The sequence below is a fragment of the Lucilia sericata genome, unplaced genomic scaffold (assembly GCF_015586225.1).
Source record: "Lucilia sericata isolate MDLA Ls3-8-SP2 unplaced genomic scaffold, ASM1558622v1 Contig000588F_arrow, whole genome shotgun sequence".
Taxonomy (NCBI): domain Eukaryota; kingdom Metazoa; phylum Arthropoda; class Insecta; order Diptera; family Calliphoridae; genus Lucilia; species Lucilia sericata.
This window is the reverse complement of record NW_023994595.1, coordinates 222,934-242,344: the sequence shown is the minus strand read 5'-3', so window position 1 is coordinate 242,344 and position 19,411 is coordinate 222,934. Positions and strand designations below refer to the sequence as shown.

Here is a 19,411-nt window from a genome sequence, read left to right as displayed (position 1 = left end):
ATATACTGCAGATATGCCAACGAGCGCATTGACTCACACATCTACATTTGCGGATGATACTACTTTTGTATGCATACATGATAACCAATGCAACAAAATGTACTCACATTACATTTACTTTAAGACGAGAAAATTGTCTTCCCGTACAGATAAACAATATAAAAATTCCTGAACAAAGCCATGTGAGATATCTTGGTATCCACCTTGATCGCCGCTTAACATGGACTCACCACATTGAAGCCAAGGTTACACAAATAAAATTAAAGTCAGCTCAAATGTACTGGCTAATTGGACCACGGTCAGCTCTATACTTGGAGTACAAAGTGCTTTTGTACAAAACAGTTATAAAACCGATAATGGCTATACGGCATTCAACTGTGAGGAACAGCCTCCTCATCTAATGTTGAAAAATTACAAAGAAAGCAGTCAGCACTGTTAAGGTCAATAACAGGTGCCCCGTGGTACATTCGCAATAGAAATATGTAAAACATACATTTTGGTGCTCTCGCCTCATTACTCCCAAAGGCAGACAATTGTTGAAGCAATATCGCATAACAGACTAGATGCCATATCTAGTGGCTAACCTACCTATTGGCCTACAGACCTCAATAAGATTCCCGATCTAATTGACTTTGCTGTAATCAAGAATATAAAACGAGAATTTATTTCAGTGATCTCTTCACTGGACCTCTCGTCAGATCACTCGCCTACGGTTTTAACGTTATTAGAACCCCCAAATAAATTGGAAAACTATTGTTCTTGTTTCCCTAACAAGAAGAGGAACTGGTTAAAGTTTAAAATGTATGTTAGCTCACACTTGCCACAAAACATTTTATTGAAAAATGACCATGAAATACAATCCGCTGTCGATGAATTTACGGATATCTTACAAGATGCTGTCAAAGTGTCTAAACCCCCAATCACCTTGGGATACTACAAAAATTCGAAATGTCCTAGGAACATTGAGTCTCGAATTAAAGAAAAGATAACACTCAGACGTCAATGGCAACAATCGCGATCTCCAAACATAAAAGTTAAACTTAATCAGTGCCAAAGAAGACATCGCCTAAAAAATAATAAGGAATCTAATCTGAGAAATTATCTCAAAAACTTAGACCCTACTAAGAAAACAGAATATAGTCTCTGTAAAGCTGTTAAACACAGTGTTGCCAGATCTCCCTCAGAATAAAGTGCAAAATGACGGTCAAAAAAGTGCAAATTCCTTGAAAAACGTGCTAAATTCATATCAAGTTTTTAAAAGTCCATTAAACCATGTCTACCCGTCTGTACGGCTGGCTGTCCAGGTATAATGTACAGGTCGCAATTTTTTACATAATTCAACGAGATATTTTATATGAAAAATGCAAAAGACTATTTCAAATTGATCCGTGATTTGACCTTGCCTATAAAATATCCCTTTACAAAATCAATAAGGGGTTATTTCAAAAAATTTCGAACAAAAAAAGTAGGATTTTGAACATGACTCTCTCCGATTTCGATGAAATTCGGTACACACATTCTTCTTTTAAATACGGAATTTAAAGTTCTCCAAAATTTTCATATTCGTTACGGTCCAGATTTTATCGATGTTTAAAGTTCATATTTTTTTTTGGATTTTTTTCAACAAGCATTAAATGTAACATCGTATATTTACTAAACTGTTTATCCGATTTTAATAGTTTTAGTTCCCAATTAAAGCCTATGTCTTGTAGTTTCATAATATTCAAGATATTTAAAAATTTAAAGTTTTATTTGTTGATGAACACAAAAATAAATTTAAAATTTTGAAACAAAAATTAAATTGTTTATGAACAAAAAATTAAAATTTTTGAAATTTGTATGGAAATGATGTGGATTATTTTACTAAAAGTTGATTTACTTGAGATTCCCTCATTGTCCCATTCTGAAATTTGTATATTTTATTGAAAACACTATAAGCAATCATATGTGAAGGAATAAAGAAAATATAAGGTGCCTTTTTTGAGATATCCTTGACTAAGACGTTGTTTGATGTCATGATTCATACCTTAAAACAGAAATATTTTAACTAAAATATTTTCAAACTGCAAGACATAGGTTTTAATTAGGAACTAAAACGATAAATATTTTAGAAAATATACGATGTCAAATTTAATACTTGTTGAAAAAAATCTTAAAAAATTTTAACTTTGAACCTTAATAAAATCGAAACTGTAATGAATTTGGAAATTTTGGTGAACATTTATACAGTGATTTTTTACATGCAACTATGCATGTCTTTTTTTGATGTTTAATTGTATAATCCTTTTTAATTACTTATTCGTAATAAAAATAAAATGAAATTTTTAACATAAAAACCATTTAATTTGATTTAAAAAATTTAATTACACGCTTTAGTATTTTTTAATGCAAATTTTAATGTTTTCATGTAAAAAAAAAGACATAATTATTTTTTTACATGAGCATAATATCAACAGTACGAATGAGTTTAAAGAGGAATGTCAAAAACAATCATGAAAATCCCAAATCATGTTTGTTTTCTTACCCCCCATTCTTCTCTACCCCGCTCACCACCAATCATCGACAAACATGAAAACAGACGTCTGGGCAAACATGAAAAAAATCATCGTGTAAATTGGGTGATAATCTTAAATCTTGGCGAATAGATGTCAGGTTTATTACTCATACTTCAAAGAGCTTTTAGGAAGCAATATAAATGTTGATGTAACAAATGAATTATGAGGGTTATATTCAAATACGCAAATTTGTAATTCTGGAATAAATTGTCAATAATATTTTCGAAATTAAAAAAAAAAAAAAAACAAGTTAGAGTGCTATATTCGGCTGAGCCGAATCTTAAATACTCTCCACCAGCTACTTATACATATATTAATACTTTTCTAATTGATCAAATATTTGTAGAAATAAGTTTTCTCATGTCTTGAATAGAAACAAGTTAGAGTGCTATATTCGGCTGAGCCGAATCTTAAATACCCTCCACCAGCTACTTTTATATTAATATTTTTCTAATTGATCAAATATTTGTAGAAATAATTTTTCTCATGTCTTAAGTAGAAAAATCCCAAGATTTAAACAGCTTAAATCTATTACAATTCCAAGATTTATTTACACAAATTGATAATGCAAATAGTTAAATACGGTTAAAGCGCTTTTAGGGGCAGGACCTAGTATGAGAGATATGACCAAATATAGACCGATCGTAAAAAATTCTTTAAGCTAAATTTCTGTAGATAAAAACTATATTTCAGTCAAATTTTGTATCTATATCGTAATTTAGTAATAAGTAATGTGCGTTTTAGTGATTTTCTGAAGGGAATCTTGTATGGGACCCACCGCACCCATGTTATGAACCTATCGAGAAAAAATCTTGAAATATAATTTTTGTATACAAAACTATTATTTGTGCCAAATGTTGTATCAATGGCTTTATTTGGTAATGAGAAATATGCTTTTAGGAGATTTTCGTAAAAGGACCTTGTATGGGAGCTATGACCATTTATGTATGTATATAAAGACAAAATTTCAAAATTTTGTTTTTATATCATTATATGGTAATGAATATTATGCATTTAAGTGATTTTCTGGAGGGGACCTTGTATGGGAGCTAGACCAATTTTGGACCGATCGGAATAAATTTTCACAGTAATATTTCTATGCATATGGGCCATACTTATACTAAATTTTATATGAATATCTTAATTTAGTAATGAGTTATGCGCGTTTAAGTGATTTTCGGGAGGGGACCTTGTATGGGAGCTATGTCCAATTATGGACCGATCCATAAAATTTTTCCTCTGAAAGAATTCTATTGACATAAGATTTTAATTTGTGAAATTTTGTGAAGATATCGACATTGTGGCGGAAGTTATTAACAAAAAACCCATTTTCCGGGAATATGTACTTTTGTATGGGAGGTATATGAAATTGTGGACCGAGGTGGAGGGAGGTATATGACAATTTTTAGCAGGGATCAAGCTCTTGCGTAGAAACGAATGTATGGTGATTTTCATGGAATTATCTTGCATAGTTTTCGAGAAAATTACATCAAAATGTGTAAAAAATGCTTATTTTTTTCGAGGTTGTTTTAAATTTTGATTCATAACTTTTCCTTGTGTGAACCGATTTTGCCCATTTGCAATACCAAACAACTTAGGAAAATGAAGAACATTTTGGGTGAATTTGGTTAAACTCTATTGCTTCGTTTTATCGTGAGCGTGTTTTACACAGACAGACGGACATAGCTAAATCGACTCAGAATTTGATAAGGACCCAGAATATGTATACTTTGTTGGGTCTCAGATGAATATTTCTTGGTGTTACACACGGAATGACAAAGTTATATATACCCTCTATCACCACTGATGGTGGTGGAGGGTATAAAAAGTGCAAAATAGAAGAAAAAATGCCAAAAATGCACTTTTAATGCTAAAAATTTCTAGCAAAAGACGAAAAAGTGCTAAAAAGCATCTAGCACTTTTTTCTAAAAAATAAGTGCAGCCTACGAAAAAAAAAGTGCTAGAATTGCACTTTTAATGCCGTTATGGCAACACTGGTTAAACATATGCAATGCCCTATTGCATATGAGTCACCCACACGCCTACAGAATGGTCAATGGGCAAGAAATTCGTCGGAAAAACTTGAAGCATTCGCCAATCACTTGGAGAATGTGTTTACTGATTAACACTATAAATAATGTGGTTACACGATAACAGGTGCCCCGTGGTACATTGGCAATAGTAATATTCATAGGGATCTCAATGTCCCCATAATACGCGAGGAGATCAAATTCTGTTGTTTAACCTACTTGTCGAAACTAATGGATCACCCAAATCCCCTTGCCCTGTCATTTGAGGGTCATAGACGACTGAGAAGAACGGAAACATTGGATTTTGCCAGATAATCAAATTATCGAGAACTTTGGTTGAAATTGCATCGGCAATAACAACGTTAGTTATAATTTAGGTTAGGATTTTAATACTTATTGTAAATTTCTACATAAGAAAGATTCAATAAAGAATAAATAAAATGAAAAAAAAAAATAAGTTAGAGTGCTATATTCGGCTGAGCCGAATCTTAAATACCCTCCACCAGCTACTTTTATATTAATACTTTTTTAATTGATCAAATATTTGTAGAAATAAGTTTTCTCATGTCTTAAATAGAAAAACAGCTTAAATCTGTTACAATTCCAAAATTTATTGAACATTACATTTTCTTTTATATTTTTATAGCGCCCTAAAATATGCTCTAACGATATTTAATAATGTACATGTATGCATGTGTGTGAAAGATTTAAGGACTTTCAAAATACATATATATATAATTTTGTTCTACACAAATTGATAATGCAACTAGTTAAATACGGTTAAAGTGCTTTTAGGGGCAGGACCTAGTATGGGAAATATGACCAATTATAGACCGATCGTAAACAATTCTTTAAGCTAAATTTCTGTACATAAAAGCTATATTTCAGTCAAATTTTATATCTATTTAGTAATAAGTAATGTGTGTTCAAGTGATTTTCTGAAGGGAACCTTCCATAGGACCGACCGCACCCATGTTATGAACCGATCGTGAAAAAATCTTGAAACAGAATTTGTGTGTACCAAACTAATATTTGTGCCAAATTTTGTATCAATAGCTTTATTTGGTAATGAGTAATGGGCGTTTAAGAGATTATTGTAAAAGGACCTTGTATAAAAATTTTACCAATTATGTATATAAAGACAAAATGCCAAAATTCTGTATCAATATCATTATTTAGTAATGAATATTGTGCATTTAAGTGATTTTCTGGAGGTGACCTAGTATGAGAGCTATGACCAAATATGGTCCGATCGTAAAACAGTTTTATGGTGTAATTAATGTATATAAGGGCAATATTTGTGCAAAAAGTATGGATATCAATATTTTGTAATGAGTTATGTGCGTTTAAGTGATTTTCGGGAGGGAACCTTGCATGGGAGCTATGACCAAGGATGGACCGATCCGAAAAAAATTTCACAGTAATATTTCTGTGCATATGAGCACTACTTGTACCAAATTTTATATGGATATCTTAATTTAGTAATGAGTTATGCGCGTTTAAGTGATTTTCGGGAAGGGACCTTGTATGGGAGCTATGACCAATTATAGACCGATCGGAAGGATGGACCGATCGGACAAAATTTCACAGTAATATTTCTGTGCATATGAGCAATACTTGTACCAAATTTTATATGGATATCTTAATTTAGTATTGCGTCGATTTTCGGGAAGGGTCCTTGTATGGGAGCTATGACCAATTATGGACCGATCGGAAAAAAATTTCATAGTAATATTTCTGTGCATATACCAATACTTATTACAAATTTTGTATGGATATCATAATTTAGTAATGAGTTATGCGCGTTTAAGTGATTTTCATGAAGAGTCCTTGTATGGGAGCTATGATCAATTACGGACCGATCGGAAAAACATTTCATAGTAATATTTCTGTATGTGAGAGCAATACTTGTACCAAATTTTATATGGATATCTCAATTTAGTAACGAGTTATGTGCGTTTAAGTGATTTTCGTGACTTCCCTTGTATGGGAGCTATGACCAATTATTGACCGATCGGAAAAAATTTTCACAGTAATATTTCTGTGCATATGAGCAATTCTTATTCCAAATTTTATATGGATATCTTAATTTACTAATGAGTTATGCGCGTTTAAGTGATTTTCGGGAAGGGACCTTGTATGAGAGCTATGTCCAATTATGCACCCATCCAGAAAATTTTTTCTCTCAATGAATTCTATTGACATAAGATTTTAAGTTGTAAAATTTTGTGAAGATATCAGCATTCTGACGGAAGGTATTAACAAAAAACTCATTTTCCGGGAATATGTACTTTTGTATGGGAGGTATATTAAATTATAAACCGATTCTAGCAATTTTCAGCAGGAATCGAGATCTTGTGTAGAAACGAATGATAACTTTCATTAAATTATCTTGCATAGTTTTCGAGAAAATTACATCAGAATGTATAAAAAAAGGCTTATTTTTTCGGAGTTGTTTTAAATTTTGATTCATAACTTTTCCCGATGTGAACAGATTTTGCACATTTTCAATACCAAACTGTTCCGGATAATAATGAATATTTTTGCTGAATTTCATTAATTTCCATTGCTTCGTTTTAACGTGAGCTTGTTTTACACAGACAGACAGACGGACATAGCTAAATCGACTCAGAATTTTATAAGGACCCAGAATATATGTACTTTGTTGGGTCTCAGATAAATATTTCTTGGTGTTACATACGGAATGACAAACTTATATATACCCTCTATCACCACTGATGGTGGTGGAGGGTATAAAAAATTTGACTTTATTTTATATTATTTTACCAGTTTGTCAAGATACTTTGATATTTAAGTCACATTTTAACCTCCTGGACCGGGTTGAATTGCAAAAAATTTAAATAAAAAAATTTAAATAACTGGCAACACTGTCATGAGTAAATAAACAAATTTTTGTGTGCTGTGTAAAATTAAAAGTTTAATAAAACATAGTAGTTTTTAACAATACTTTCTGTTAAAAGTGAATAAAAGTTTTTTGGTTGCTGTTTTCTTTTGTTTAAAATATAAAAGAAATTACATTATTACAACACAACAACAACAAACTATAATTGGTAGCACTGCGGCTGCTGTCTTTAATAATACTGTGTAATTTCTCAATAAATAAACAACGATTATATTGATTGCCTGACTGGCAGAGACACAAGCCGATGCAAAATGATCTGCGGCGGCGGCTTATTATAGAAAATATCGGCGGCGACTAAATTGTCGGCTCAATTTAATTTTTTCTTCAAAAAATTACCTTATAAGCGTTTATTATATTGAAAAATCTATGTATAATAGTCTTTTCTCTATCTCTATATAAGTTTTTCCTGCAAAAAAATTACATTATTATAGTAGTTATCACTATTTTAATATTAGCACAATATTGTGTGGCAACTCTTTCAATTAGCCATAATAATTTAAAAAAGTGGCAACTCCGTTCAAATTGGTGAAATTATTTTCTGAAATAAATACATGTGCGATTTCAATCTTTATCAGCGGCTACGTTTAAGCCGGCTTAGCTTTTGAGCCGAAAGAAGTCGGCGGCGCGGTTTGCAAAATATTACCGATTTGAGCCGTTTCGGCTTGTATCTCTGCTGACTGGATTTGTTTTTTGGTGATTTTATTTGCAACCTGGGTGCTTTTTGTTTGCAACCGATTTGAGCCGTTTCGGCTTGTATCACTGCTGACTGGATTTGTTTTTTGGGTGCTTTTATTTGCAACCTGGATGCTTTTTGTTTGCAACCTGGCTCTTCATTTGATGTTTTGGATTGTATTGTTTTGAGACACCTGTTGTTTTTTGTTTGCTGCCGTTTTTAGTATCAGAGCTGGGATTTACAGTGGATACTTACTTTTGCTATGGACCCACACAGTGATATATAAAAACGCCCAAAATGTACTAATAGTCCTAATACTAATAGTCCTAAAGTTTGTAATGTCCAAGAAGAATTAAGAAATGGTTTTGATGCATTAAAAGCTTCATTGGAAAAGGACTTTGAAGAAAAAATTGAAGCGTGTAAGGTATTGCTAAAGGAAAACCTTTGTCCCTATGTATGTAAGTATGTATGTATGTATGTATGTATGTATGTATGTATGTATGTATGTATGTATGTATGTATGTATGTATGTATGTATGTATGTATGTATGTATGTATGTATGTATGTATGTATGTATGTATGTATGTATGTATGTATGTATGTATGTATGTATGTATGTATGTATGTATGTATGTATGTATGTATGTATGTATGTATGTATGTATGTATGTATGTATGTATGTATGTATGTATGTATGTATGTATGTATGTATGTATGTATGTATGTATGCATGTATGCATGTATGTATGTATGTATAATAGGGAGGGTCGAAAATATGCTTTCCGCTCGGATCAACTTCTAATAGTGAAATACTGTTGAAGACTGTAAAATATTATTCAATTATTTTGAGGGTAAGAGCCCGCGCATCGCCGAAAAAGTTTGTAAATGCGTTTATATGGGAAAATTGCACTTTTTGGTGTTTTTTCACAAAATGAGGCTTTAAGTATTAACTATTGCACAATTTTATAGCAAAATCGTAATGTCTACAAAATTGTTTTTGCAAAAAGATGGAAAAACTCAAAATTGGTTAAAAATGGTTGAGTTATTAAAATTTCCCACGAGAATTTTGTGATTCTGAAGACATATAAAAGTAAATATAAGAAAATTTGTTTTAGTTTTGAAAAATTTTTCAAACAAATATTATGTTTATCTTTATAAGATTCATAAATGTGCTAGTACGAAGTTTTGTTCAAATTGGATAACGCATACTTGGTTTAGTCTGTGCTCAAAAAAGGGCCATTATATTAGCAGCATCTCCAAAACTCCATTTTCAAACTTTAAAAAATTTTGTTAAATGGATTTTTAAAAATTAAAGTTTTCTATACTGGATATTATAAAGGATATGTATAAGAATTAAACACAGAAAGAATGAGCTCAATACCTCTCATAGTTTTACCGTACCTGCGATGTGAAATTGAAGGATTTCGGGAAAAAGGCAGTTTTTGCCATTAATTAAGTAAAAATTATATTATTACAAATTGTTGCTTAATTTTGATCAATTAAATTGCGATTATTAATTCCGAGTCCATGAAAAGTTATATCTGATAAAATTTCCGAAATTAAAAATCATTAACCCTCTAAAAACCGGGGTCAAAATCAAGTTTTTGTATATTTAATATTCTTCACTAAAAATAGCAAAATATTGTGTATTTAATTATGAATTCATTTTAACAAACTACACGAAAATATAACCAGAAATCTAGGAATCAAACTTCTTCAAAAATTAACCCTCTGTCATACTTGGGGTCAATTCAAGACCGATTTTTTTAAACACTACAAAAAACACTTTTAAAAAGGAATTTTATTAAATTATTTTTTTTAAAGAATTAATGGATATATATCCAGTATTTGGTTTATCGTATTATTTGAATGTAGTAAAAATAACTTCTAAGAAGATTCATCAATATCCATCAACAAATTAACAACATCATGCTCTTATTTCTTCAAGAACATAAAATATTCAAAAATTTTGATTTTGACCCCGCTGTTTAGAGGGTTAATGATTTTTAGTTTCGGAAATTTGATCAGAACTAACTTTCCATGGACTAGGAAATAATCGCAATTTACTTGATCAAAATTAAGCAACAATTGGTAATAATATAATTTTTACTTAATTATTGGCAAAAATTGCCTTTTTCCCGAAATCCTTCAAATTCACATCGCAGGTACGGTAAAACTATGAGAGGTATTAAGCTCATTCTTTCTGTGTTTAATTCTTATATATTTCCTTTATAATATCCAGTATAGAAAACTTTCATTTTTAATAATCCATTTATCAAAATTTTTTAAAGTTTGAAAATGGAGTTTTGGAGATGCTGTTAAAATAATGGCCCTTTTTTGACAACAGACTAAACCGAGTAAGCGTTATCCAATTTGAACAAAAATTCGTACTAGCACATTTATGAACCTTATCAAGATAAACATAATATTTTTTAGTAAAATTTTTCAAAACTAACAAAAATTTTCTTATATTTACTTTTATATGTCTTCAGAATCACAAAATTCTCGGGGAAAATTTTAATAACTCAAAACTTTTTTAACCAATTTTGAGTTTTTCCATCTTTTTGGAAAGACAATTTTGTAGACATTACGATTTTGCTATAAAATTGTGCAATAATTAATATTTAAAGCCTCATTTTGTAAAAAACTCCAAAAAGTGTAATTTTTTCCATATAAACGCATTTACAAACTTTGGCGGCGATGCGCGGGCTCTTACCCTCAAAATAATTGAATATTTTAGTCTTCCATTTGACGTTAAAATACAATATAATTTCACTATTAGAAGTTGATCCGAGCGAAATGCTTATTTTCGACCCACCCTAATATGCATACATACATACATACATGCATACATACATACATACATACATACATACATACATACATACATACATACATACATACATCCATACATACATACATACTACATACATACATACATACATACATACATACATACATACATACATACATACATACATACATACATACATACATACATACATACATACATACATACATACATACATACATACATACATACGTACAATAACAAATTACTTTATTTACTTTTGTCAAATTTAAACACAAAAACATACCATATAAATGACTTACTGAACAAACAACCCATCAAGTTTTATTGTTCAGTCGGCTTGATTTGTACTAACCAGTCAAACTAATAGTTTTGTTTACGTCCCTTAGTAAGAAAACGAAACCAAGAACTAAGCAATACGTAAGCAGCACACGCAAATCTGTTTTTACTGTTCAGTCGTTGTGTTCAGTTCGGCTGAGTTGAAAAACTTAACGTGGCCGCTGCTTGTGTGTGTGGCTGCTGAAGAAAAACAAAACCACTTCCAAGTTATTGCAGCAGTGCGTTGACACAGTTGACTGACTTCAGTTAGCTTGTGAGGGAAAAATAAATACTTGAACTTTCTTCAGTTCAGTAGACATTTAAAAAAATAAAACTAAAAACTAAATATTAAACCCTGATTTTAAGTACAATAATTTAGTTTTATTGTTATTTGTGTAGCATTGTATATTAACTAAATGATTATGAAAAAAATGTACATATTCAAGAATCATTTAACCGATTTTTCGCTGGAAGAATATAGAATGAGCACTTTTGCACTTTATTTTGTCCGATGGTGTATATGCAGCGAACATTATAACCAATTTAGAATTGGCTTTAGAAGATTTAAAATCTTACTTCAGTAGGTGGAATATCATGCTAAACCCGAAAAAAAAGCAATATATTTTACCAGGAAAAGAAAGCCATGTTTCCTTCTACAAAACCCTCTTCCATTCATGGATCATGATATAAGTTGGAAAGTCAATGTCAAATACTTGGGAATAATACTTCATCCAAAACTCTTCTTTAACCCTTTCAGGGTCAAAAATAATTTAGGTCGAACTAAAAATCTGAAAATTTATATTTAGGGTAATTTAAATACGCTGAATCCGTGAAAAATAAAATTGTTTGTATTTGGCTGCTCCCAAGTGTGTTACAGAATGTCGAATATATTCGACATAGACCTTCAAAGACACCTATATTGAATAGAACATCTGCCGTAATAATATTTGATTTTTTATGTTTATTCAGTTTATTTTTAGTAAAAAAAGGATAACAAATTAAAAGAAAAAATAAAAGATTATATTTCTAATACATAAATATGTACATTATATATTAATTATTTTTGTGAAATCTTTCAAAACAATTCGAATTTCTCTTTACACAAAGAAATACTTTACATTTTTGGCAACTAATGTAAGAGCTTTTGCCACAACCTTTGGCTTTGCAACGGCCTGCGCTTTTAGCTTGTACGAAAATTGGTATGTGCATCTTTTGATCACGACGAACCTCTTGAGGAGGTGCCTTTTGAAAAACTTTTTTCTTTTTGGCAACATTGAATCGCCACTGTCTGAGAAGTATTCCAAATTCGATATTCCATCCATGCTGTAGTAAGAGCCAAATCGACGAAGTGGATTATAACACGAAGCGTCCACTTCACTGTGTGAATATTTATTCTATAATATTGAATCATTTGATCTAATAAATCAACACCGCCCATGCTTTCATTGTACATCCGAACAACTTCAGGTCTATTGATAACATATTCATTTTTGTTTTTATCCCAACACCTGGCTTTATCCTCCTTGCCAATTCCTATAAAATTTGAGCCTAAATTTACAATTTTATTATCGTACCACCGAGAGATAATTACATTGTTATCAGCTCATATACATTCAGCTGACGAGGATCCTTTTCAAACAATTGGTACGATGGAAAATAATTATCGAAGAACAGATTATGACCAATTTCAGTTCTTGGAATACGTTGCGTTAGATGGAGCATAATTGCTGAACCAAATCCAACGTTTTGACCCACTTTTGGTTAATTTTTGTACCTTGATAGACAATAAAATCATATGGCATTCCACTTTTGCCGCACAAAAAGAAAACCTTTATTCCCCACGGTTTTCCTTTTATGTACTGCTTAGCGACGAATTTTCCTTTAAATGGAATGATTTGTTCGTCGATGCAAAGGTTTTCTTCCAAAGGTAGCTCCATTAGAGATACTTTAAAGAGGCGATCTTTGCATCCAGTTATTCTTCTGTTCGAATTGTTTTCATAGAAAATGGAAAAATTAACTGTTGATGACATAATGACTGGAGCTCCAGTTGGCTCATCAAGCTCTGAATCAGCTTCTAACATGGTCATTATGTCATCAACAGTTAATTTTTCCATTTTCTATGAAAACAATTCGAACAGAAGAATAACTTAGCAATGTATAGTAATAGGAAAGAAACAACCTCTGAAGGTAAATGTCGAATATATTCGACATTCGAAAAACGATCACCAAGAGCACCAGCATTAGTTTTTAATACAAATTGCTTTGAAAAACGTTTGTTTACACTTGTATCAATACTTACAATTTATTTTGATATAGTCCGATCTCTTAAAATATATTTTTTTATACATAAAACAAGATTATTTTTACGAACGTAGTGATTACTCTTTTAAAGCTGGTTTTAAAATAACAAAACAGATGAAATACCTTAAAAACCAACAATTGTAAATACAATTAGTGTCTGTCTTTTATTTAAAACCAAAAATTATAACTAACTGTATTTTATTATACAGTAAAAGCGCATAGAAAAAGAGTATGTTGTAATATCGAATATATTCGACAAAACCACTGAAAGGGTTAAGCCCCCTTCACACGAGCACACAAGTAATATGATCTGTCAAAATTTTGTGTAGAAGAGAACGGATGGGATCGTCTAAACGCAATATGTAATGAAACCATCACACATTGAGAGAAAATACGGATGAAAAATTTGACAGTCGTATGGCTCTCTTCATTTTTTGAAATGATTCAAAAAACAAGCAAGTCGCATTAGATCAGGGATGTATTTTTATGCAAACACATACAAAAAAAGTGAAACAGCTGTTCCATCTTACTCTGTTATTGTTTTATACCAATCGTGTAAACACAAAAAATATAAATGTAAATCATACGACTTTTATTCTCTTTTTTGTCATACGGATGGAATTTCATTTTACTTTTACATTAGACTTGTCGTACGTAAAGTGTGACCGTGTGAAGGGCCCTTTAATAATCATATACCATATTAGATAAAATCAACAAATTAATATTTATAATGTACCCACATTTTATCACAAAAAGTTTTCTTAGTATTGAAAACGAAAAATTGATCCTCAAATCCATATTTCACCCTTTAATGTACTACTGTGCTCCAGTCTAGGCTACTTCTGCAAAATGTCGTCTTAAAAAACTTCAAATATCCCAAAACAAGCTGCTTAAGATGTTATATAATCTTCCTTGACATTATTCTACACAACGACTCCACACGCTATCTGGCACTGAACATGTTCAAGATAAGATAAATAGATTAACCACAAACTTCAACAGGAGATGCCAGTTCTCTAAATATTTACATATTAATGAACTCCAGTAATTAACCTATAATCAATATACTTTAGTATAAATTTTTGCCTTTAACAACCATTTCATAAAGGTTTTTGTAATTATACCCTACACCACTTTAGTGGGGAGGGTATATTGGGTTTGTGCTTATGTTTGTAACGCACAATAATATTGGTCCTATACCCACCTTAGTATATTAATAGGCTCAGACTCATTTTCTGAGTCGATTTAGCTATGTCCGTCCGTCTGTCCGTCCGTCTGTCCGTCCGTCCATGTAAACCTTGTAATCAAACTACAGGTCGCAATTTTGAAGATAATTCAATGAAATTTGGTACATGATCTTCTATTGTCGCAGGGACGAAGCCTATTGAAAATGGTTAAAATCGGTCCATTATTTCACCTAGCCCCCATAGAACTGAACCAGAGATACAAGCCGATGGGGAATGATCGGCAGCGGCGGCGCAACCATTTTGGATCGGCGGCGGCGGCTTATTACGGAAAATATCGGCGGCGGCTAAATTGTCGGCTCAATTTCACTTTTTTTTAGTGAAATTGTATAATAGTCTGTTACATAGAAACCTGTCTCTATATAAGTTTTTTTCTGCAAAAAATGGACATTTATAGTAGTTTTCACTATTTTAATATTAGCACAATATTGTGTGGCAACTCTTTTCAATTTGCCATAAGAATTTAAAATAGTGGCAACTCCGTTCAATCTGTTGAAATTATGTTCTGAAATACATGTGTGTTTCTAATCTTTATCAGCGGCTACGTTTAAGCCGGCTTAGCTTTTGAGCCGAAAGAAGTCGGCGGCGGCGCGGCTTGCAAAATATTACCGGCGGCCAGTCGCCGCCGATTTGAGCCGTCTCGGCTTGTATCTCTGAACTGAACCCCCCAATAGGGCTTGTAATCAAACTACAGGTCGCAATTTTGGAGATAATTCAATGAAATTTGGCACATGATCATTTATGGTATTGTAGACGAAGCCTATTGAAAATGGTTAACATCGGTCTATTATTTTACCTAGCCCCCATACAACTGAACCCCCCAAATAGGGCTTTTAAACCTTGTAATCAAACTATAGGTCGCAATTTTGGAGATAATTCAATGAAATTTGGCACATGATTTTTTATGGTACCGTAGACGAAGTCTGTTGAAAATGGTTTACATCGGTCCATTATTTCACCTAGCCCCCATACAACTGATCCGGACTAATAGGGCTTTTAAGTTCATAATTATGTTTAATATACTAATATCTCGACAAAAAGCTGCAAAAACCAAGTTATATACAAGACTTGATGACCCTCACGAATTCCATAATAATAGGTTCTCATATGACCCTAGCCCCTATGAAAAGCCCCCATCAAATTTTCACTTAAATGTCCATAATTTTATTCAACAATAAACGGCTTAAGTATGTATATCTAAGGCAAGGTACAATTCAACTTAAATGCTTTATTATGGCAACTAAATCACATTATATTTTTGTCAAAGGGTAGGGTATTATATGGTCGGCCTCGCCCGACTATAATTTCTTACTTGTTTTTTCCTTCCTTTCTATATATTAAAAATCTTACTAAAAGCTCACAAAATTCAAATTTAACTACTAAATAGAAAAGAAACAAAGTTAATATATAAGCCAATTGTAAAAAGTATTAACATATTAAACAAAATAAACTAAATTTAAATCTTTTGTAGTTTCTGAGAAAACGACTTAAGAATTAGGAAAAAACCCGTAATTTTTTTGAGGTAGTCTGAAATTTTTACTCATAACTTTTAACGTTGTGGACCGATTTTGCTGATTTTTAATAACAAACTGCTTAGAATAACAATGAATATTTTTGGTGAATTTGGTTTATTTCTCTTGCTTAGTTTTAATGTGTTTTAGGCAGACAGACAGACGGACATAACTAAATCGACTCAGAATTTGATACGGACCCGGAATATATATGCAGTGGTGGAAAAAATAATAGAAACGACTTTATTTTGGGGTGAAAACTAAATTTTCTCAAAAGGTACCCGTTACAATTTGATGATTTGCATCTTAAATAAAAGGTATTTAGGTCTACTTTCCTATGATAAATGGAGTTTGTAAGTTTTTTTGCTCCATCGTTTTTTATTGCTATTTAAAAAATTTGGCATTGGAAAAAACAATAGAAACGATTCACAGTATTACACTGGGGACATAAGCTGAGATTTCTTAATCTACGTTTAGTACTTATTTTAAAAAATGTTAATTATAAATGAAATTCTTAATATAAAAGTATACTTTTTACTTTAATTTTTATGTTAACATTTGATTTTTCGAAGCTTGATTGACCATATGGATCCTGAAAGATGAATCAGAGGCCCGACTTTCAAGTTTTCTTAAATAAGAATTTCAGATAGTGAAAGAAATGTCTTCTAATTTCTTTCACTGTTTTAACTTTTTATTAAAGAAAATTTGAAAGTCGTGGCTCCAATTCAGCCGTCAGAGCTCATATGGTCACACGTTAACATAAAGAACCGAGGAAACAGTATATTTTGATATTGGGAATATCATTTACAATTCAAATTTTTAAAATTATTTTTTCCAATGCCAAATTTTTTAAATACCAATAAAATACGATGGAGCTAAAAAACTTACAAACTCCATTTATCATAGGAAAGTAGACCTAAATACCTTTTATTTAAGATACAAATCATCAAATTGTAACGGGTACTTTTTGAGAAAATTTAGTTTTCACCACTATATAAAGTCGTTTCTATTATTTTTTCCACCACTGTATATACTTTGTTGGGTCTCAGATGAATATTTCTTGGTGTTACACACAGAATGACAAACTTATATACACTGGTGGCCAAAACTAAAGCAACTGACATTACACTTTGATGTTTTAGAAAATATATTCTGCTAAAAAGGTTAAAACGGGATGTTTTTTGGTTTTTATATTTAGACTTTATTCATATTAAATGTAAATGCAAAAAAAAAATTAAAATCCATTTGCTTAAAAGATTTTTTTTTGAAAATAACGAAATAACCATAAATTCTATATAATTAATAGTCAATAGCGTAACCCTTATTTTTAATCACGGCAGCACATCTACGGGGCATTGAATCAATTAGCCTCTCAATTTGATCTTTAGAAATGGTGTTCCATGCGTTCTGGATACGATTAAAAATGGTGTGTTTATTTGTCCCTGAATCTCTTTTTATTTTACGGTCAACGATGCTCCAAAGGTTTTCAATGGGGTTAAGGGCTGGCGATTGAGCTGGCCACCCGAGAACATTTACCTTTGATTGACTCAACCATTCCTTAACAAATTTCGAAGCATGTTTTGGGTCATTGTCATGTTGGAAAACCCAAATCAGTGGCATGTTTTCCTCTGCATATGGCAGCATTACGTTTTCCAACAAATTTTTATAAACAAATCGATCCATTTTCTCAGTAATTTGGTAAATTGGCCCAACTCCATCGTATGAAAAACAGCCCCATACCATTATTGAGCCTCCACCATGTTTAACCGTTCCTTTACAATATTGCGGTTTAAGACGTTCATTTTTTGGTCTCCTTACGGTAAAGTTCTTCATGTCTGAGCCTTTTATGTTGAATTTGGATTCATCTGAGAACAATATGTTTCTCCACTGAGCAGGACTCCAACCAATATGGGCCTTTGCAAAAGCTAACCTGGCTCTGCGATTTTTTTGAGAAATAAATGGCTTCTTTGATGGTTTCCGAGCTCTTAAACCTGCTTTTACAGCTCTTCTTCTTACAGTTCTTGAGCTCACTTCCAAAGATAATTCTCTCACTAACTCAGTTGATGTGACAAAAGGCTTCTTTTTTATTTCACGGATTATTTTTTTATCTGTACGATGTGAAGTTTTCCTCGGTCTACCTCCAGAATGTACTGTCACTACTGATCCGGTTGATCGAAATCGACATATTATTCGAGAAATCACTGATTTACATATTGAAAACTTTTCGGAAATTTCTTTTTGGGACAAACCATTTTGAAAGTCACTTATAATTTGCTCTTTAAGAAAAGTAGAGTACTTGTTCCTAGCCATTTTCCATAATTTATAATAAAATTACTCTAAATCGAAAATTTTTCACGTGGTGTTGTAAGTAAACTTTAAAAAAATGTTTTTTGAAATGTAAAATAAGACCATAAAACAAAACATGAAAAATATAACGGTAAAAACAATAATAGTTTTTGTAAACATTAATGTTATAATAAAGTTGCTTTAGTTTTGACCATATAAAATATGCTTTAATTTGAGAAAAGTGAAAAAAATTCCACGAAGTTAATTGAAAATCAATATTTTTTTTGGAATATGTAGATTGTAATAATATCTATCACACTATGAAGAAAAAATACTGATTTACTCAAAAAATCAAATGTTTTATTGCAATAAGTGATTGATTGATTGATTTCGGTTGCTTTAGTTTTGGCCACCAGTGTATATATACCCTCTATCACCACTAATGGTAGTTTCTAATAGCTTAATAAATATACTAATGAAAATCGAACAACAATTGTTTTAAAATTTCGCAAGATTTGCCATTAAAGTGTCCGTATTTGACTTGGAACTGTATATCTCTAATGCATATTTTCAACAATAGTACTTTTTATGAGCTGTAAACATTTCAAATGTGTTCTCATAATCCCCTGGACATGAATTCAGTAATTTTTTGCCCATAAATATTTTTATATTTTTTCGAATTCCGATAAAATTAGAGTTATATTTATTGCGAGATAGTTCTCTTATGATTAAACGAAGATTAGCGGTTTTAAGTCA

The 19,411-nt window shown here is 31.5% G+C and overlaps 1 protein-coding gene across 2 annotated transcripts in view; it reads right to left on the bottom strand.

The window, feature by feature from the left end:
- Nucleotides 1-19,411, bottom strand: part of LOC119606469 — an 85,107-nt gene that overhangs the window by 11,869 nt on the left and 53,827 nt on the right. The gene's annotated exons all lie outside the window — the stretch shown is intronic.